This window comes from Brachyhypopomus gauderio, chromosome 13 (genome assembly GCF_052324685.1).
Source record: "Brachyhypopomus gauderio isolate BG-103 chromosome 13, BGAUD_0.2, whole genome shotgun sequence".
Lineage (NCBI taxonomy): Eukaryota > Metazoa > Chordata > Actinopteri > Gymnotiformes > Hypopomidae > Brachyhypopomus > Brachyhypopomus gauderio.
The window spans coordinates 16,730,593-16,752,747 of record NC_135223.1 but is presented as its reverse complement, the minus strand read 5'-3'; the positions used below and the strand labels follow the sequence as shown (position 1 = coordinate 16,752,747).

The following is a 22,155-nucleotide window of genomic DNA, read 5'->3' as shown; positions in this document are numbered from 1 at the left end:
TTCAGAGTGATCATGGGCCTCTTGGCTGCATCTCTGATCAGTCTTCTCTTTGTTTGAGATGAAAGTGTAGAGGGACGGCCGGGTCTTGGTAGACCCGGCTGATACTCCGGCTGATATGTAGTAGCCTGATACTCCTTCCATTTTAATATGATCGCTTGCACAATGCTCCTTGAGATGTTTAAAGCTTAGGAAATCTTTTTGTCAATCCAAATCCGGCTTTAAACTTCTCCACAACAGTATCTCGGACCTGCCAGGTGTGTTCCTTGGTCTTCAAGATGCTCTCTGCGCTTTAAACAGAACCCTGAGACTATCACAGAGCAGGTGCATTTATACGTAAACTTGATTACACACAGGAGGATTTTATTTATCATCATTTAGTCATCGTCATTTAGGAAAACACTGGATCATTCAAAGATCTTCACTGAACTTCTGGAGTGAGTTTGCTGCGCTGAAAGTAAAGGGGCCGAATAATATTGCACGCCCCACTTTTCAGTTTTTTTTTTTGTAAAAAAAGTTTAAAATATCCAATGAATTCACGATTGTGTCCCACTTGTTGATTCTTCACAAAAAAACTTATATTTTATATCTTTGTTTGAAGCCTGAAATGTGGCAAAAGGTTGATAACTTCAAGGGGGCCGAATACTTTCACAAGGCACTGTATCTGCACTATAAGTAGAGGATAAACTTTTTTCTTAAAATTGCCATCAGCAGCATTTCTGTAATGATCAAAAATAATTCTGGCTTTCCTATATGACGTCTTAAACATTGTCAGAGGAAGACAAAGCTTGCTGCAAAGTAAAATGCTCTGAAAATAGCATATTTTGCAGGTCCAAACCTCAGAGCAACATTAGGTAACTTGATAACCAATTACTCCAAGAATTCTGCTAACAAGCCATAGCAAATGCATTAAAATTTTGAATATAGCTTGTCCATAACCATGAGATATCATCTACAGTACACTCTGTATTTCCCCAGCTACTGGATACAGGGCTGGTAATGTATTAATATGCTACAGATTCCAAATTGACTTGGAATCACAAATTCAGATTCTACAATTTAGATTTGTAGAATGTGCCTCATTGATATGTTTTCTTGTAGTTTAGGAAATGCCTCAATGAGTATGTGGATAGAAGGATCGTCACAGGCATATCTCCTTACTTATGGAACCACCAAACATCGTCATGGAAGCCAATTTCCTGCCAAGAAATAACTAAATCAATCACAGGTGTGAAGGAGAGTGAGATGCTTGGCTGTTTATAGTATCTTGCAGGATTTAAATGCACAATATATAAACATTAACATAATTAACGGATACTCCCTTTTGGCTGAAATCTAATTTGTTTCAAATGTACAGCTTGTACTTGTAGAGGCTTTCAGAACAAACATTTAATCTCATCAGTCAAAATGCTAAACTTATTTACTTTTACTTTAATTATTTTTTTATTCTCCACTATTATATAAAAGCATAATGCATCTAGCAAAGCAAACTTTGAAACTGAGAAACTGTGAACTGAATTTGCTTTGTCCAATCTATGTGAACACATCATTATTTCGACCTACCGGTCTTAGAGTCTACAGTATCAACAAGTTTGAATGCCAAGTCTTTGATTTTGCCATGCAACCAATCAAATGGTAAACTGCATGACATATTTCATAGCAGTAGAGTACAGAGGGACCCTATAGACCCACCACTGCTGCCTTATCAGTATTTTATAAATACTTTTTGTTAGTATAAGTATGTCAGAAAATTTTCTCAATACCAGAATGCAGAAGCATACTGTATATCATACTGTACAGCTATAATTTGCATGTACCCTATATTCATCTATGACATATTAAAGCATAATAATGGATAGAAGAATAAGCCCTATTAAACGATGTGTGTGCCCTATATGATGTGATGGGTGTGTGTGGCATTGTTTTCTTCCTTTTGTCCTTGAGGACGAAGATAACGCTGTGAAATTCCTTCTGAGTGCCTTGTTGTAAATGAGAAGAGCAGCCATACTGGTGTGCAGCTTATGCAGCAGATGGTCTGTTTATGAAGGACCCACATAACCCTTTGCATCTTTGCGCCACCTCACTTGCGAATTCTGCTCACCTTTTCAGACCTTAAAACTACTTATGGTCTATCTAATTAGCTGCGTCTCTGATTCTTGAGTCTGTCTGCCAGTGTGTTCCCTCTTTTGTGTTTTGGACAGCTTGTCTGTGTTTTCTTTTGCCTATATGTTTTTTTATTCTACAATGGGTAAAGGCACTCCTCTCCCACACCTGTTTCTCGCTGACTCCCTGCCAGTGTCAGACATATGGTTACAGTAACTACAGTACAATGAAGTTTGCCGAGGGGCCCCAACAAAGACAATATGTACTGGCATGCAGTGGAAAATTGATCTAAATATAATTGTATTGTATTTCTATGGTGATCCATTTAATACTCCCTCCGCTTACTTCGCTGTTCCATACTGACTCCTCCTTTAATATGTGTTAATAATATAAGCCACAGAGTTGGCCACCATGTGGCCTCAAGTGGCACTAGCTGCTTCCCTATGATTGTATGATCGTTTTACTAGCACCACTGATTATAGATTTTTGAATGAGTATTTCTTAAACTCTCAAATTCAATCAGAGAAGTGAAACTGGCAAATTGGGTATATTGCTGTTAAACAAATATTTGTGCACATATGAATGTCGTATTTTTCAATATTACAGTAAACTTGAAAATAGAAAAAGAAAAAAAAACCTTGAAAATCTTTACAGATAGTAAATTAATTAATTGGTTATGTTGTATGCTCATGGTAAGACATTTATACAGATTATATAGCTATATATATATATATATATATATATATATATATATATATATATATATATATATATATATATATATATATATATATGGATTATGGATTGAAAAAGCAATTTTCAATGCATAATGCATGTCTTTTTACAGGGTTCCCACATGTCATGAAATTTCAGGAATATCATGGAATTTTTAAAAAGGGATTTTTTAATCATTTCTAGGTCAAGTCGTAGAATGTCAGGAAATTTTGTTTGTAGCATCTTTAAATTTTGGTTCCCGTACATACTTAAAGGTACAATAAGTTAAAAATGTGTAGATCCAGCAACTGGTATGAGTTGTCATGCTGTGCTTGCATGCCATTGATGAAAAAAGACAAGAGTGGAAGTGATTTCAGATTTCATTCTAAAACCCTGGATTAACCATTTTCTTTTTGTTATGTTCAATACCAATTTATTATCCTCCCCATATGGACTTTAGTTTCAGTCCAGTTTTTAATATGAAGACTAGTCATTGTTAAGGATTAGCCATAGGGCAGTGATCTGTGAATTTAATGACTGGTTTAATATTATGAAGAGATATACAGTCATGAGTATATAGTGAAAACAATTTAAGACATCAACCCTTGAGGAGTACCAGTGCTAATAATTGAGCAGAAACTACCCCCAACTCTCACCAGCTGTGATCTGTTAAAAAGTCCAAGATCAACTTACAAGTGAAATTAGACAGATCAAGGTCAGCTAGTTTCCTTAACGGTTTGGAGGACTGTTGAAAAACTGTTGAGAAAAGCATTCACACCCATGTATTCCACAATTTTTTGCCCATCTGCTTATGGGAATTGTCTTTAATTTTTTTCCCTCTTAATTTAATTGTTATGCCAATTCCCACCCATCAACAATCAAGCCTGTACATCATACAACTACCAGCCATAGAGGTGAACATGTGCTTTTTCTGAGACATATGACACCAAGCACCATGTCTTTTCTAACTGATGTCCTTGCTGTGACAGAGGGCAGTGCAAAGCACTTGGAGGACACTGCTTTTCGTCAGCAAGCAAGAACACACAAGCGTCCATGATTGGCTATTGCCGCAGTAAATGATGAGGGCCATTCCTTCACTCCCAGAGAGCGGTGGCAATGTACTCCTTTGGGTGGTTGGCTGTGGTATCAGCAGGGCTCAAACCAGTGAAAACCTCATGAAAGGTGTGAACAGATGCACTACTTAGTGGGCCCAGGTGAGTCATCTTTTGAATGTGTGTGTGTGTGTGTGTGTGTGTGTGTGCGCAATTCTGCCAGCGGTGAAGCACACATTTTCAGTACTTTTGAAAGAGACCTTGTTATGCCTTCTGGGGATTTCTTTCTGCAGAACCTTGCTAATGTCAGAGCATCTTACCTAAAGGTGGGATTCAGTAGGTTACTTTAGTGATGTCGTTTAGTGATGGTGTCACTATCCATATTATCAATGTAGTTTTCTGGAAAGATGCTGTCAGGTGCTAATACTAGATGTATTGCCTCTAGTATGTGATGGCTTGGATTCCCTGCCACATTGATGCACTCGTTGTGGGCTTTGATTTTCATTGAATAGGTGCTTGTAATCCATATATGACAAGGCATATTTTGCCAATCTGTACTGAAACTTATCACCAGTCTTAAAAACCTTTTTGCAGTCCTAGATAATGTCAGTGATATCAGTGTTGAACCATGGCTTTTGGAAACTCCCAAAATATATAAGTAGGAGCACAAATGGAGGTATAGCAGTTATAACTTTCGGTACACTCATACACTTCTGTGGCGGTCACTATAAACATGTATATGTTGCCAGAATATATCCATCTTTGTATTTTTTTTTCAAAGTGGCTGGTTTTGCTTTAAATTTTTGTCTTTGTGTAGATTGGACTTAAGTAAATCGCCACATGATCTGATTTGCCAAGGTTTTGTTTAGGGGTTACCTTTTAAACATGTAACAGTGATCTTGTGTTTTTCTCCTTAGAAAGGAGGAGATAAATGATTTTTAGGCAGACATTTCTGATACTACAGTAGTATTACTGTAGTATTAGTATTTCTAGCAATAATAGTGGTAGCCTTATTATTTTAATCTCTTTTGCATTGTGAACATGGCGTATCTTGATGGGATGACAACCTCTTGCCTGCAAGCTTCTCCCTATTTGACACGTCTCGTTCTCAGGTATTGCACTTGAGCCCACTGCTGTGGCCTGTATTGTCTCAGGTCATATCTCCAGAAATACCATTAGATTGGCACATTGAGATTGGCAAATCATTACTGATCCTCATTTCACCTCACAGGCATACAATGTACATGAAATGCACATTATGTATTACATGAATCCTTTTACATCACTGCTTTGTATGTAACCTTTAAAGGATTAACACTTACTGCTTTAATTCAAATGTAATTTCTTGGCTTTCAGCCAAGTATAATTTCTGCACTTCTCCCATTTATTTATTTATTTTTACTTTTTAGATCTATAGCTGTATCAGGACCGCTAAAAATAATGTAAGGACATGAACTACACATTTGAGAGTCTAATAAAGGCCACAAGTTATTAAAACAGTTGGGTATAGTACAGTGAATAGATGAAAACTGTTATGCATCTCATTGACAATGCAAACAGCATGGGAGAGAGTCAAGTTGCAGGTTGACTTTATTCTATTTGTCTACAGGCAAACAAATCATGAAGACATAGTTGTGAGGGAGTTTCAAGTGGGAACTTCACTCTTCATCGTGTCCTTTCTGTAAGAAAAAGGCAAAAAGTAAACATGTCATAGGTAAGATTTATTTTTGTAGTTATTAGCATTAATTCAGCATGCTGTAAACATGAGCTAGTTCATTTAATTTAATTATCAAAAAATATTGACTACACCAATTTCTTTTTTGTTTTATTATAGTTTTTAATTAAGTTACATCAGATGTGGTTGGTTGATTAGGGCCATTTGGGTTCTACTAGCAAACTACTAACAAATCATTAAATCACTAAAGACCTTTAAAGCATTTGTGAAATTTGAGAACATTTTATATAAAATCTTTTGATGCATATGTTCCTGCATCCTGTTTGCATAAGTATAGGACATTTGTTACATTTATCCGTGGTGTTTGCATTCAAAAGATTCTGAATCCCTGGTGTTTGCATTCGAAAGTCTGAATGTTCTCACTCAATTGCAGTTACTTAATTTAAGCCGCTCACCTTGGAGCTTATATCACGACTCTTGGCCCTCAGTTTGTTGACCTGACTCTCAGCGATATCAGCCCTCTCCTCTGCCTCATCCAGCTCATGCTGCAACTTGCGGAACTTGCCCAGATTGGAATTGGCCTGCTCCTCCTAAAACATAAAGAATTTATTTAAGAAAATAAGATTAAGGCAATAAATTATGAATTAAGGAAAAGTCTCACAGGGTTATAGAATGATTCAATTGTTACTTACAGCCTCCTCTGCAGTTCTCTTGTAGGACTTCACTTTCAGCTGCAATTTGTCTACCAGGTCTTGCAAACGTGCCAGATTCTTACGGTCCTCCTCAGTCTATCAGAGACAAGTTTTAAGTTAAAATAGAAATAAATGTTTGTTTGTTTGATTTACTTTATTTTTACAATAATTTCTATAATAATTTCTCTCTGATATTCAAAACATAACCTACATCATGAATATTTATTTCTAGTTTAGTAATAAAAAAGTATTAATAAAAAAAAGAAGAGTGTCCTACCTGGTAAGTGAGTTCCTTAATTCGTCTCTCATATTTACGAATACCTTTCACACAGTCACTGGACTTTCTTTGCTCCATCTCTACCTCATTTTCAAGCTCTCTCACCTGAAGAGAGAGAAACACAATACATTAAACATACTCAAATCTAACCTATGAAAACATTTTATCATGATGATCTATTTATAAAGTACTTTAAAGTAGTATTACAATTATACAGTTGTAGTTACTCACCCTGGCCTCCAGTTTCTGGACCTGTTTCTTGCCCCCCTTCATGGCGATTTGCTCAGCCTCGTCCAGACGGTGCTGCAGGTCCTTTATAGTCTGTTCCATGTTCTTCTTCATGCGTTCCAGGTGAGCACTGGTGTCCTGCTCCTTCTTCAGCTCCTCTGCCATCATGGCAGCATCAGTGATGGCTTTTTTGGCCTTTTCTTCAGCATTCCTGCACTCTTGGACAGCCTCTTCTACCTCACTCTGAAGCTGGGAAGTGTCTCCCTCTAGCTTCTTCTTCTGGTTTAGCAAGCTGGTGTTCTATAAATAGCATATTACAGAAACACTTTAACTATTTCTGTAATAAACTGCCTTGTTTCACAAAAGGAGAAATTTATATAGTACCTGAGAGTGCAATAGCTGAACCCTTTCAGTCACATCCAGCAGTTCTTGCTCAGCCAGTTTCCGGCCTCTCTCAGTCTGCTCCACCAGAGACCTCAACTCATCCAGTTCAGTCTGCAGTAGATTGTTGCGCCTCTCCACAATAGCAATGTTCTCTTTGAGGTCATCGTTAGCACGGAGAGCATCATCCAGGTGTAGTTGAGTGTCCTTCAAAGTAAAAGTCCAAAGTAAAGCAAATATTTATAGTTGGAAAAGAAAAAGTACCAGTATTTAGTACCTTTCTTTTATATCACTGTTTTCAGGCGTTTATACCTTCATATGTCCATGGAGACACTTGAGTTGTTTTTGGGCCTCTGCTGCCTGCCTGTTAGCCTGGCTGAGCTGGATCTCCATCTCATTTAGGTCTCCCTCCATTTTCTTCTTAATTCTGAGGGCTTCATTTCTGCTGCGAGTCTCAGACTCTAGAGAGCTTTGCAGGGTGTCCACCATTCTTTGTTGGTTTCTCTTGGCCTGCTCCATTTCTTCATCCTTCTCAGCCAGCTTACGCTCTATATCAGCCTTGACTTGATTGAACTCCAGCTGAGCCCTTAAGATCTTTCCTTCTTCATGCTCAAGGGAGGCCTATGAAATGAAGATGTCAAATTTTCATGACTTTAATTCAGTAGATGATTCCAGTGAGGACATTTCTATATGTCTATAACGTATATCAGTATGCTGAGATCGGAAAATATAAAGCTTTTAGTGATACCTCAGCTTCTTCCAGTGCAGACTGAATTTCAGCCTTTTCTTGTTCTAGCTGTTTTCGGATCTTCTCAAGTTCATGAATGCTTTTCCCACTCTCACCAATTTGCTCAGTGAGGTCAGAAATCTCCTCTGTTTAATAAACCGTACTGCTGATTAGTATGTTATTTGTAGAACAAGTAGTATTTGTTGAGATGTCACACAAATGTACCTTGTTATGTACATTTGTAATGTACAAATGTTACCTTGGAGGTTCTTGTTCTCCCTTTTCATGGTCTCCAGATGATCCAAGCATTCCTCATAGGAGTTCTTCAGTTTGAACAGCTCAGTGCTTAGAGATCTAGCCTCTTTTTGGGAGCTCTCTAGCTCACTCTGAGACTCCTCATATTTTTGCTTCCACTCAGCAAGAATCTATATTATACAAACAATTTGAAATTAGTTATATAGTTTTGATTTGGGAAAGGTATTGTGGTACTTGACGGAGCTTGCGAAAAGTTATTTGTGATGTACATTTATCCTGTGCATGTTGGTATTATAAAAAATACATTAACAAAGCTGTCTGTTTACAAATAGATGGTAGGTTTGTAGCATGGTTAAACCAGCAAGGTGTTACTAGCACATTGTTACCTTGTCAAAGTTTCTTTGTTTCTTATCCAGAACTGCAGCAGCAGCATTGGATCTTTCCACATCAACCATGAGATCTTCAATCTCATTCTGGAGTCTGTGCTTGGTCTTCTCCAGAGAAGAGCATTTGGCATTGACAGCTTCCACAGCTTCCTCTGCATCCTGTAGGCGCTGAGCAAGTTTCTTCCTGCATTCAGAAAATTAGAAAATCTCTACAATAAAACTCGAAATTCTTTATGCTGCCTTCTGAAGTCTACATCATAGATGAAAAACTGAAAATTTGTTGTTGTTTTTTTTTTATTTCTTACTTTGCCTCCTCTAGCTCTTCTGTCCTCTGGATGGCATCAGTTTCATACTTGGTTCTCCACTGAGCCACCTCAGAATTCGCCTTGGACAGACTGCGCTGCAGCTCAGCCTTGGCCTCCTGCTCCTCCTCATACTGTTCTCTTAACAGATCAGCGTCATGGCGAGAAGACTGCACTGCATGGGCCAAGGCATTTTTAGCCTGGAAGAAAATTAATTGATCAAAATGAATCTGGCAATTAGCCAGAATATAAAAATATTTGAAAGCACACATTGTAGAAATACCTTCACTTCTTCTTCAAGTTGTCTTTTGAGATCCTCAATCTGTTGGGTATAAGACTGCTTGCCTCTGGTCAGCTGAGATACCAAGGAATCCTTCTCTTCCAACTGCCTTGCAAGTTCACCTTGATTACAAATGTACTAATTAACATGATATTATAGTAGACAAAATTATACCTAGCACACATCCCATACTTTATCTAAGATTTTACCGTTTTCAGTTTGCAGTTTAGCTTTTTGCATGCTGAAGTCATTGATGCTGCGTTGTCCTTCCTCAAATTTAGTCCTGTATTCACTCATCTGGTCCTCCAGCGTTCTGCTAATTTTTTCCAGGTTTGTCTAGGATAGAGATTAGACATTAGGTAAACAATAAATATGTGAAGAAACATGGAATGTATATAAAAAAAAGCTAATAAGCAAAGACGATACGATTTACAAAATACCATTTATGGGGATTATGTATTAGCATTCTCCCTTTGTTATTAGGATTGATAGCTATATTGGCTATTAGACATTGTAAACAGTTACGAAGAAAATAAAATCCAAAAAGCAATAAAGTGCATACTTTGGCCTTGACAATGTGTTCCATGTTGGAGACAACATCATCCAGCTCCAGTCTCAGTTCACTCTTCTCTTTTTCAAGCTTCTGCTTGACTCTCTGTAGGTTGTCTATCTGCTCCCCAAGGTCAGCCACACTGTCAGCATGTTTCTTCCTCAGAGTTGCAGCAGTGGCCTCATGTTGCAGAGTGGCCTCTTCAAGGTCTCTGCGTAGTTTCTGGAACTCAGCTTCTCTCTTTTTGTTCATTTCAATCTGTGCAGCCGTGGCACCACCAGCCTCCTCCAGTCTCTCACTGATCTCCTCCAGTTCTCTGGCCAAGTCTGCTCTCTGTTTCTCAACCTTGGCACGAGCAGCTCTCTCTGCCTCCAGTTCTTCCTCAAGCTCCTCAATACGGGCCTAGAGTTCAAGGTACTGAAGTAAGTGAGGTAAATCCAAATAAATCATTCTAACATGTGAATCAAATGAGACAGCAGATTACCTGCAGCTCCTTTAGTTTCTTATGAAGCTGGGCTGCCATAGCTTGCTCATCCTCAATCTTGCTGTTAAGTTGGTTCATCTCAAAATCTTTCCTGCGTTTTTGAACAGCATTAAATGGTTAATTATATTATATATTAATTATATTAAATGGTGATTTTAATATTACATTTTTGCTGATTATTTTATTAGAAACCTACTTTTTCAGCCTCTCCTCTAGCTGTTGTTTGTCATTTTCTAGGTCCATGACATTCTCTTGGGTCAGTTTTAAATCTCCCTCAAGCTTTCTCTTAGCCCTTTCAAGGTCCATACGAATTTTCTTTTCTTGTTCCAGGGACCCCTCAAGCTGCACAGGAAATATTAATATAAATAATAATTTAATTGAATGTGACAAGCAGTGGTCTTGTATTCATAAATATGGAATTGTTGACACTGACATCATCAACTTGCTGTTCCAGCTTGGCTTTAGCTTTGGTCAGAGTGTTGACTTTGTCCTCTTCACTCTGAAGATCATCAAGTGTTTGCTGATGGGCCTCTTGCAAAGCTTTTTTCTCCTTGGTCAATTTAGCAATGATTTCATCCAGGGCCGCCATTTCTTCTGTCATGTTTTTTACCTGGCAAAAATATAGAGAATAAGCTAAGCTTTGTACAAATCAATCCAATAAGCATGCCAATATTGATTAGAAGATCACACCTTGTTCTCTGTGGCATGTTTCTCCTTCTCCACTTTGGCTAAGGTTAGCTCAAGATCATCAATGTCCTTCTTAAGTTCAGAGCATTCATCCTCCAGTTTTCTCTTTTTTGCAACTAACTCTGCATTCATTTCTTCTTCATCCTCCAGTCTCTCAAGCAGCTCTTTGCATTTAGCTTCAAGTTGGATCTTGTTCTTAATTAAACCTTCACATCGCTCCTCAGCATCACAAAGATTGTCTTGCTCCTGGGAAGGTATTCATGATGAATTAGATCATTCTGTGATATATATACTTTTTAATATGTGAAATATAACATTAACTCACAGCCTGGACTTGGAGCTGCAGGTCATTTTTCTCTTGGAGAAGCGTGACCATTTTCTCTTCAAGCTCCTTCCTGCGGGCCTCGGATTTAGCATAAGCCTCTTTTAGCTTTAGGAATTCTTCCTTCATGTTGGCCATCTCCTTCTCAGCTTCAGCTGACCGTAGAAGTGGTTTAATCTTGAAGTAGAGCTTCATCCAAGGCCAATTCTTGACACCCATGAATGCACGAACATTCCACTGGATCACAAGCAAGGCATCTCTACAGGGTGACACAACAAATGTTAAGACCTTTTTTAAAATCTATTACTAATACAAAATATATTATTGTTATGAATTGAAGAACATAATTACCGCCGCTCAACAATCTTCTGGAACTCAATTCTTGAGAGAAGACCACGTGACCGGGCCTGAATACTAGTGATGATGAGAGCAAGGCGATCATCTCGCATCTCCTCTAGAGTACCCAAGAGTCCAGCCTTGAAGAACACCTTTAAGTAATATTTAAGTAATATTAATAAAAAGATTATTTATATGCACAAGTAATCTAAATGCTTTAGAGAAAATGTCATAATTTGTTAATTGTTTGGAGACTCATTTGTTTTTGTGTGTTTGTTCATTTCAAAGCAATACCTTAGTGTGCCCAAACTTGTACTGGTTGTGGTCAATGTCCAGAGACCCCAAAAGTTTTTCTGCTCCCTTTCTACTGTCAATAAACTGCCCTTCAGGGATGGCAGAAGGATTCAAGATGCGGTATCTGTGATAATTAGATAAAAACATTTTTGGTTTGTAACTTTGTTGATGTTATCCCTTTGATGATTTAGTACTAAAAGAACACTAACATTTTTCATTGCCCTTTTACGTCAGATTTCTTTTTTTTTCAGTTGGGACAAAAGTTATTATTTTCTGTAATAATTTTCTGTCATCTTCTAAACTGTATATTGAGTAAGATGATAGGATTTCAAAATTACTGCTCAATAAAAACTGTATTTTAGGTAACCTAACCACACCTCTGTTTGAAATCTCCATAGAGGATCCTGTTGGGGAAGCCCTTTCTGCAGATTCTGATGCCCTCCAGCACACCATTACAGCGTAGCTGGTGCATGACAAGAGGATTTTCCATGGCCCCAGGAGTCTTGGTCTCATTGGGGATGATACAGCGCACAAAGTGGGGATGAGTTGATCTCAGGTTGGTCATCAGCTTATTCAAGTTCTCCTAATGATAGAACATATAGAGCATAATGTAGATAGGCTTTAGCTATATCTATATAATTTAGAATTGCATTGAAGTAAGCTGAAATAGGAATGAGAAAATCTTGACAAAACCAAATCTGTGCATTTAAGAACAAAACTATGGTGCCACTTCATAATGTTTCTGAGCTCATTATGTAAAGTCATTTTTGACTATTTATGTACGCACAGTGATATCTCTAAAATGGCAAAACAATGTAGCTTTATAAATACAACATTAATCTATATGCTCATTCTACACTAACCCTGGATTACATCGTTTTTATACAAATGCTTCATAAAAGGCTTACTAACTCCTTAATCTTACCCTGTGAAGAGCAGACACAGTCTGGAAAGAAGATCCCTTTTTCTTCTTTTCCTTGGCTTTTCCACCAGTTCCTTCAGCTATAATGAGAATAAACCAGAGTTATGCAAGAATCAGAACTTAAGATCAGTATATTATCCTCATATGCATTAAGACATTCATCATGCAGCTGAATCCACATACCTGAGTCAGCACTAGCATAATTTGCAAACAGGTTAGATAATAGTTTCATGGTGGACTTCTGGTACAGCCCCACAACTGTCTCATTGAGGGGATCCTTGTTCTTCACCAGCCAGTTGTTGATGTTGTAGTCAACAGTACCAGCATAGTGAATTAGGGAGAAGTGAGCATCTGCTTTGCCCTTTATAATCCTGGGCTTTTGGAAATTGCCAGATTTTCCCAAGTGATTATCATAAAGCTTAGCTTTGAATGTTGTATCAGTGGCCTTTGGGAACATACATTCCTCTTCGAGGATGGACATGATACCCATGGGCTACAGAGATAGATATGGGTTATTTTCAGTTCAAAATATTTGCTCAAACTTCATGCCTCAGAATTCACATTTGAACCCACCTTTTCAATGAGATCAATACAGGCCTGCAAGTCCATGCCAAAGTCAATGAATGTCCACTCAATACCCTCCTTCTTGTACTCCTCTTGCTCCAACACAAACATGTGATGGTTGAAGAACTGTTGCAACTTCTCATTAGTGAAGTTGATACACAGCTGCTCAAATGTGTTAAACTGGAACAGACATTCAGTGTCATTAGCAGAGCTGAAGTATGACCACTGGAAGCCATTTACTTAAGACAGCAAAATAACTTACATCAAAGATCTCAAAGCCAGCAATATCTAATACTCCAATGAAGTACTGGCGAGGCTGCTTGGTGTCCAAAGACTGGTTGATTCTCACAACCATCCAAAGGAACATCTTCTCATATACTGATTTCGACAGGGCACCAATTGCATAATATACCTGATGGAAGACATAAATTATTTGTTATAGCAATGTCTTTTTTTCCAGAACCTTATATTTTTATTTTATATAAAAATATTTTTCACCTGCTGGACATTCTGTCCTTTGGTGACCCACTCATTTCCTACTTTGACCCTGGGGTGACACAGAGCCTTGATGAGATCAGCTGAGTTCAGGCCCATCAGATAAGCTGATTTGTCAGCATCTGAATATATAGACATATACATTATTACTGCATGTTCCCACTTAATTTATACTGTCACAGCTATGCTATACTCATAGGTACAGAACATCCTTTCATGAAATTCCATTGTGTTTTGTGTATACTATCTAGTCTCTGAATAAGTTCAGCTGAAAATTAATCACTTTAACAAAGCGAGTGAATGTTTTTTATTTTAATATAAATATGGCTGAATATTGAGTTTGAACTGACCTTCAGTGCCATCAGCCTCAGCCTGCTCCTCTCTCTGCTTCTGCTTGAACCTCATGTTTCCATAGTGCATGATGGCACCAGTCAGTTTATAGATACTGTTCTTCTCCTCTTGGGTGAAGCCCAGCACATCAAAGGCTTCCTAGATAGCACAGTGTTTATCAAATATAGGTATTTTACATTGCTGCACTGTAATGTACTTATCCTTAGTAATTCAAGATAAAATTATTGCAATGAAAAGTTCCTAGTTATTGTATATATAATTTTGTTACATACATCAGTAGCCATCAGCTCTTCTGCATCATTAATAGATGCTACTTGTGTCTCTCCTTGGGAGATGTAGGCGTAGTCATAAGGATTAGCAGTAATAAGCAGCATTTCTGAAATACAGAAGCATTTTTTTTTATTGTAACATTTTTGTCATTATGTTTATTTCTTGAAATGCATTAATGAGAACATAAACAATTACCTAGTAGCTCAGGTTTCTTCTGAGACAGTATCTGGTAGAAGATGTGGTAGTCTCTCTCAGCCTTGAGCTGGAAAGTCACACGGGATTTCTCTAGCAGATCTGTTTTGCCAAGAAAAATTAAATATTTAAAACTTTTGGGATTGGGAGATTTTCTTTTTTGTTGTTGTTGAATAAAGGAATGTACTCACAAGTCTCAATATCTGCAGAGGCAAGCTTGCCAGTGGCACCAAAATGGATTCGTATAAACTTGCCCTGTTGGAAACAAAATTTTCAGCAATTTACAAATTGCACAGAACATTAACACATTTATATACTAGTGTCATACAGAGGAACATTTGCAGGCAAATGAGCTGGACAGCCCTAAGTCCAAATGGGAGGAACCACAGAGAGTGGATCTAGACTAAGTGGTTAGTGGTAGGCTATAATCCTGACTTTGATCACTATGCTGGAGATTGGCTCCAAAAAAACTTCAGAAATAACAGACACTCACAAAACGAGAGGAATTATCGTTTCTGATGGTCTTGGCGTTACCAAAAGCCTCCAAAGCAGGGTTACACTGAATGATTTGATCCTCCAGAGTTCCCTGGGAACAAAACATGTTTGTTATATGGTAAAACCAATATTGGTGTCTTTGTCCATATTTTGATCAGAAAAGCTATTATTTTCCAACCTTCTTGTCATTGTTATCCTTCTTGATACCACCAGCAGCAATGCTGGCAAAGTACTGAATGACTCTCTTTGTGTTCACAGTCTTCCCTGCACCAGATTCTCCACTAAATACAGAGATATTGTTTGGGAAAATGAAGCTGTTGGTAACTATGCAACAGATACAGTATAGCTAATTATAATATAATAAAACACGAACTTACGTGATGAGAATAGACTGGTTTTCCCTATCTGAAAGAAAATACGTTTTAAAATCAGCTAACACCTCAATAAATGTATAGTTTATGAATAAACAAACAGTAAAATCATTTAGTAAAGTTACCTATCTTTTCTGATATAGGTTTCAGAATGAAACTTGCAGTTTCTTGTATTTAACATCTGTCTACATATACAAGTTAAAACAAAATACAATACTTTCCCCAAATACATTTTGTCGAGATATATATGAAAATTATGGCTGAGGCTCCCCTTTGGATCCCAGATTGTGTTTGTTTTGTGCTGAATAGTTTAACAAATACCTGCAAGCATGTACTGATAGGCGTTATCAGAGATGGAGAAGATGTGAGGAGGAGCTTCACTCCTCTTCTTGCCCCTGTAGGCAAGTACAACTTCTTGGTTGTACACTGGCAGCCACTTGTAGGGGTTGACAGTTACACAGAAGAGGCCAGAGTAGGTCTGTGTAGACAGAAAACCAGGGTTACTATTTTCACATCCATACAGGATAATTGTATAGGTGGAGGACTGCACATGTCTAACTCACATAGATCATCCAGGCTGCGTAACGCTCTTTGAGGTTAAACAGCACAGCAGGCTCATGCAGGAAGGTGAACATCGCCATGTCCTCAATTTTATCAAACTTTGGTGGGTTTTGAGGAAGAATATCAGCTTCCTTGACAGTGACCATCTATGGACGAAATGAGCAAAACATATTTCACATTTTGCACTATAATCCACCTTAAAAATTATAATCCCCATAAGAAAATCAGTACATTGACTGTACTGAATCATTTAATCATGCCATTAAGTTACCCGTAAAGCCCTTACCTTTCCATGCTCAGTGTCAACAGTAACTTTGTCACCATCTCTGCTGATAACGGAGGCTTTGACATACTCAACTTCAGGATCAGGAACAAAGCATTCCTTCTTCATGTCAAAGGGGCGAGTTTGGGCCTCTAGACGCTCCTTGTCTGACTTCCGCAGGAAAGAGGCAGCTGCCCCAAACTCCGCCATTGCAGCATCTCCCATCTTTCAAGAGGACTAAAGACACATTCAGCAGTTGAAACTTGAATGTCATCATTGTAATATAATAGTAAACAGATCATTGAATCCCAGTTCAAACTGCTCTCTATTTCTGTCTCACCAGAACCTCCTATAAATGCATGAATTTCCATGAACATGACACATATAAAACACATTGTGACTAAATGTTGTTATATAGAGAAACAGTAAGCTTACATGTGTTTCTGTGTTGAGTACCCAGGTGAAATATAGTGTGCTAGACCTGTCAAAGATAGGAAAAAAAAGTATTTTCATCCATAGTCTATTTTTAAGAGAGTGTTAAATTTTGCAAGAAATCTTATTCTTCTTATCTTTTTTGGACAATTTCGTAGATCATACCCTTCTCTTGTGTATGTAGCTAGATCACTAACATTAAAGTTTTAAGCACAATGGCTTACCTTGAGTTGGAATGAGATATGTGGTTACAGCATTTCCTAGCATCCCTTTATATAGGGACTCAGTAGAAGTAGAATCTGAAGAATGTGGGAGGTGGAGATGGTGGTGTACTCTTATTTGGTTAGCTGTGTGGCCATTTTGAGTGACCAGAAACATCTAAGGCAATAGCTGAGCAGCTGTTCATCATTGTTAGAATAAAATCTAAGCTGGTTTTTTTTTTTGCTCATTCTTATTTTCTGCTTCTATTGTAATGCAAGATCATGTTTAAGATAATATGAATAAATTATATAATCTTAAGAGTTCACAAGCAGATTTATCTACTCTCTTACACACAATCTTTTATTTGTACTTCATTGTGCATTTTTCAGTGAGTATATTTAAACCATAGTGGTTTCCTAATGGGTTTATGTTGCATAATTGGGTACCACATAGACTATAGCTCTTATCTATAAAAGTCTGCAGTAGCTGAACAGTGTACTTGGTAACAAAATCATAGGTACTGATGAGAGAGTAGTAGACTATGATTCTCTCTGAACCTTTTATTGATAAATGGACTAACTGTTCTTTTAACTTTAGCCATTGTGTCAGAAATGTCGTGCACATGTCATCTAAAGTCACAAAATAAACAAGTTAAGCCTTTAAATCTATTTCAAATGCTGGTTATGCATCATTTCAGCTAGCTAGATTCTAACAATAGAAAATCTTCTAATGATTATAGAATAAATTTTATGAATTTTGTATCATATGGACACAAAAACTGAAGAGACAAAATATTTATATTAATAGCATAGGAATAGTAAACAAATAATAATAATCACATTATGATGACTTCGAAGATGCCTGTTATTTGATGTTTGATGTCAAGGTAACAATGTTAACCCAAGACATGCTTGATTATATTGTTAATTTGTTATTGATGTAGTCACATATTTTGCAACTAATCATCTTGCACCTTAGAACCTTTGTGCTAGTTCAGGCCTACCTTGACCCCTATGTATCTCAACTGCCTTGCTCTCTCTCTTCCAACACTTTAGTTAGCAGTTGGACAGTTTATTCTAGGTTCCCTTGTTCTTTATGGAGTCCCATTCTCAGCTGTCTGATGGGCATGGATTACCATAACACTGGAGGAAGGGTGAAGAAGTAGTGGTACCTTACAACTTGCTTCCCACGTGCTGAGAGCTGCAACCCAAGCCTCCTTTTGTCAAATACTGCACTATAATTAGCATATTCTTACATCTGTCATGAACAAAGGGTTAGAGCGGACAAGTAAGGGCTGATTGTTCAGGACAATGCTCGCATGCTTGCAAGTCACACAGAAAGAAGAGGGCTGTTTACATTACAAACAAAAAATAAAGCCACTTAAAAAAATACTTTGTGCATCAGTTTGTGCTCACAAATGGAAATACAAGACAACTAGACATAGATTTGTCTGACCTTACTGCGAATAATTTATAAGCAGGTGTGTTTTAATTGCAGTATGCTAGCATACTTCTATTTTTGCTTGTGTAATTCATGTTGATGGCACCCACAGGAATATTACTGTATGTGACAGATGCAGAACAATTGCAGGAGGAGTGTAGGCATATAATTTCGGTTTATGCATGGTTGAGCATGTCCAAAGGCCAGCTTTCCAAAGTTCAGAAACAACGTTGCTCTTTAGCCCCTTGGTATATGTGTTTGGGAGGAACACTAATGAGGAAGAAAAACATGGTTGCTGAACTTTTAACTCAATGTACCACTTAAATTCAGAGGACAAGAACACTATTGGCATCTTCCAGGTGCAAATACACTTATAATAAATGTGACTTCTCAAAAACTGCAGAGTATGGTCTACCCTATACTGTTCCCTATAAGCAGTGATTTGCATTAGGTGCTACAGGTGGAAAATTGCATTCTGAACCCTATAGTCATATTTAAGGGCTCCATTCTCAGCTGTGCAGGTCCCTCAATACCCCTAGCTGTGTGAGGCCACAAGCATAACCTTTGTCCACTTGGACAATGGGTATGCTGTAATTAGTAACATTCTAGGTGTTGCATCTTGTCATTTTGATTTGACTGAACATATGGATTCACCTTGGACTGAAGGTGATTCCTTTAGCAAAGTGTCTTAGCAAAGTAAATCACATTTTTGCCATCCATACATTTGATGACCCCCCCCCCCCCCCTTTTTTGGCTTAATCATTCAGCAGAGATCCGTTAATTTTCTTTGTGGATTTGGATTAGAGAATGGCAAAATAGCATTCCTATGTAACTTTTAAGTTACATAATTAATTAATCTGACCTTGTGTTTTGCTGTTTGCATGGAAGTGGTTTGTTGCATAGAAGTGGGTCATTAATAAACATCAAATGTCTTTGATGGAACTGTGTTTCTGAGTATGCTCAAAGCCTTGAAAATCTTTTTATATCCCTCAACTGATATTAACCTTTCCACAAGTTTGTCACTGTGTTTTCGGGCATCTTTGTCACCTATGCTTTTATCTTTTTGTGGACCTGAATTTACAAACTAGTCACTGTGAATCATGGGTGCATTTCCCAAAACGTTTGTAATGCTAAGTACTTCGTAACCTCATACTTAATAACATTCTTAAATTTACAAATGTTTCCCGAAACTCTTCATAACTAACATCGTACTTAAACTTGTTTGTAACATGAGTGTTCTGACCCATTCATAACTTACTAAGTACTTCTTAGTGATAGCACATTTGCTTATATAAAAACATGAAATATTTATATTAAGTTCTCATATTATTGTGAATTTCATATTTATTTTGTAAAAGCAAAGCTAATTGCTAAAATTAGCTAAAAAAGCTAAAAACAAATAAGCATAAATAAAACCATTTTCTAAAATGGCTTCTTAATTCTAAGTTTCATGTCCCACAGTCTTCAGTTAATTGCAGACTACATTGTAACTTAAGAGTGCTTATTGGTCCTCACTCAGTGAAGCTGAATATCTAATAAACAATACAATGTTACAATATTTCTCTAATTTTTAACACAGTCACTCTGTCACGGTACGGCGGCCCCCTACTGGTCGCCCCCGTCTACAGCAGCAGCTTGTCCTGTGGGTGTGGCGTTGTGTTCGTCCCTCAGGTGGGCGGAGCCCGCGATCCGTCTCACCTGAGGGTCGTTTGTTCGTCTATATATGTCTTGTCTTTGTACCAGTTGACTGCTGGTTATTATATCCTTAATTCGGATCAGTTCACGGGTTTTGGTTTGCGCACTTTACATATTAAACCATCTTATTTCCCTGAGACTTGGCGTGATCGCTTCCATTTATTTTCGCTCACCCTACCCGTCACACACTCCCTTAATTTTGGACAGACTAATGAAGATTAAAAACATGAAAGAATTTTGGCTGCCAAACAGCTGAAATAAACCAGTTTATAATAAAATTATCAACCACTGTTGTTTTATTGATTAGTTATGTTATTCAGAGCTCAATGGAAATTCTGAGTTTCCAAATTAGAAACGGTGACACTAAGGTGATTTTAAACCATCCATCATCTGAACCACTTAATCCAAACAGCAATAAATGCACCAGAGGAAGAGCGATTTTAGTTCCCAGATTATATTGCACTGTCAGACGACCACAAGCTCGGAAAACATTTTCTGGGAGTAGCCTATATATGGAAATGCATGCTTTGAATTCAGCCTGTAGTGTTCCTAGAAGACATCTGGGGAAAACACAAACATGGTGAACTTTAACAGAGGACTCCCATAAAAGAGAGAATTTACCTCAGGTCTCCATGGTAATTTAGTCGCAAATATGGCTATAGGCATTTTAAAAATCATAATTACCTGAATTACCTTCATCCTACAGTGAAAAATATGCAGATTCAAACAGATCATTCTTAATATAATTATGTGCTGTATTTAAGAGGATAACTGTGAAATGTGCCAAAATTGCATCCAAAGCAGGACTGGGAAGAAGCTTGAAGAGTGGAAAGACTTGATTTGAATGAAACAGTCAGATGAAAAAAACTCTAACCTAACTAGATATGTTGCTAGTGAGCTAAAATAGAGAAATCTTTAAATTCTCCCCAACAGTTCTGAGCTTCCAAACATTGCTTTACAAAGATAATTTATTTTCACACATTTCTTCTAATATTTCAACAAAACAGCTTAATATTCATATACTGTACATTTCCTTTATCAGTGAGAATATCCCCTGTGAGAATTCTCTCAAAAACGTTCCTAAGCCCCTGCACAGACAGAGAAACCCTGTAGAAAATGCTGCTGACTTGAAGTGTGCAAGCGTTAACTAAATTTGGTAGTACTGTTTACCAGTAACATATAATTGTATGTTACATCAACAAAGAGAAATTAGTTTGTAATAAGTTCAAGAGTTTGAACTCTGCCTACTAATTTATTTTTGTTCAATTATATTCTTATTTAAGTGTAACTGTTTGAAAGGGTTTTATTGCAGTGTAGGCTTGATATGCAATAAATACTAAATGTAAATGTGCCGCATTTTGTCAATTGTGATTTTTACACCGCAATCGAATATTGTCCTCCGCTTTTAACCCATTTGTGCAGTTAGAATACACACACACACACTAGTGATTACTAGGGGGCTGTGGATCACACGTGCCCAGAGCGGTGGGCAGCCCTAGCCCGGCACCCGGGGAGCAGTTGGGGTTAGGTGCCTTGCTCAAGGGCACCTCAGTCATGGCCTCAGGTCTGGGACTCGAACCCACGACCCTCCGGTCACAAGACCAGTTCCCTACCACCAGGCCATGACTGCCCCGCCATGACTACTAGATGCTAATGGAAAGGGTAAAGTAATTACTTATTACTTTTGGGCTTTTGAGAAACGCAGTTGTTTGTAAATCTCTATCAGGAAGCATTTTTTATTCTCCACTATTATATAAAAATTGTATTATTCGGGCAGAGCACTGAAACTGTATTTGCTTACTCCAGTCCATAAGAAGTTTGCTACATCAGCATTTTAGACTCCAGACCATGAAGTGTTGTCTAGTGTGTCAACAAGCTTGAATACTCAGACTTTAATTTTGCCATGTGATCAGTCAAATGGTAACCTATATTTCTCTTACAGTGCAAGTATGTTCATGTGATTTTATTGATTCATCAGGAACTCAAAACCCAGCTGCATGGCACACAAACAGAATACAGCAAAGTTAATGTAGTCCTGGCAAAGGAAATGAGTGGGTTTATATTTAATGGATGCAAAAAAAACTGACGGACATATTTAAGCTGCAAACCTAATAAAACTGCAAACATAAGATAAACTAAAATATATAATGACATTTTGCCAG

General features: G+C 37.6%; 1 long non-coding RNA gene and 1 pseudogene across 5 annotated transcripts in view; one reads left to right on the top strand and one right to left on the bottom strand.

The window, feature by feature from the left end:
- Window positions 1-4,916: 4,916 nt before the first annotated feature.
- The window catches only part of LOC143474044 (uncharacterized), a 99,514-nt gene continuing 82,275 nt past the window's right edge, over window positions 4,917-22,155 (top strand). For 2 of the 4 annotated variants that reach the window (XR_013120682.1, XR_013120677.1), the window contains exons 1-2: window positions 9,902-10,041; window positions 12,141-12,298. This is a non-coding gene — a long non-coding RNA (uncharacterized LOC143474044). Of the gene's footprint in view, window positions 4,979-5,275; window positions 5,309-5,475; window positions 5,581-9,901; window positions 10,051-12,140; window positions 12,299-22,155 lie in introns of those variants that run through there. The other 2 variants (XR_013120678.1, XR_013120679.1) reach the window with 2 other exon arrangements.
- On the bottom strand, window positions 5,979-16,737 carry LOC143474043 (myosin-7-like; annotated as a pseudogene). The gene is made up of 35 exons (XR_013120673.1): window positions 16,661-16,737; window positions 16,250-16,462; window positions 15,966-16,109; window positions 15,724-15,880; window positions 15,409-15,436; window positions 15,030-15,312; window positions 14,728-14,791; window positions 14,540-14,638; window positions 14,347-14,450; window positions 14,074-14,212; window positions 13,727-13,845; window positions 13,491-13,640; window positions 13,238-13,408; window positions 12,668-13,157; window positions 12,120-12,325; window positions 11,743-11,866; window positions 11,464-11,600; window positions 11,116-11,371; window positions 10,794-11,036; window positions 10,537-10,713; window positions 10,300-10,445; window positions 10,104-10,194; window positions 9,632-10,021; window positions 9,279-9,405; window positions 9,073-9,191; window positions 8,793-8,989; window positions 8,488-8,671; window positions 8,106-8,271; window positions 7,868-7,992; window positions 7,432-7,740; window positions 7,123-7,326; window positions 6,742-7,038; window positions 6,511-6,615; window positions 6,234-6,329; window positions 5,979-6,131 (listed from the first exon to the last, which is right to left on the bottom strand). The product of XR_013120673.1 is annotated as a myosin-7-like (transcript).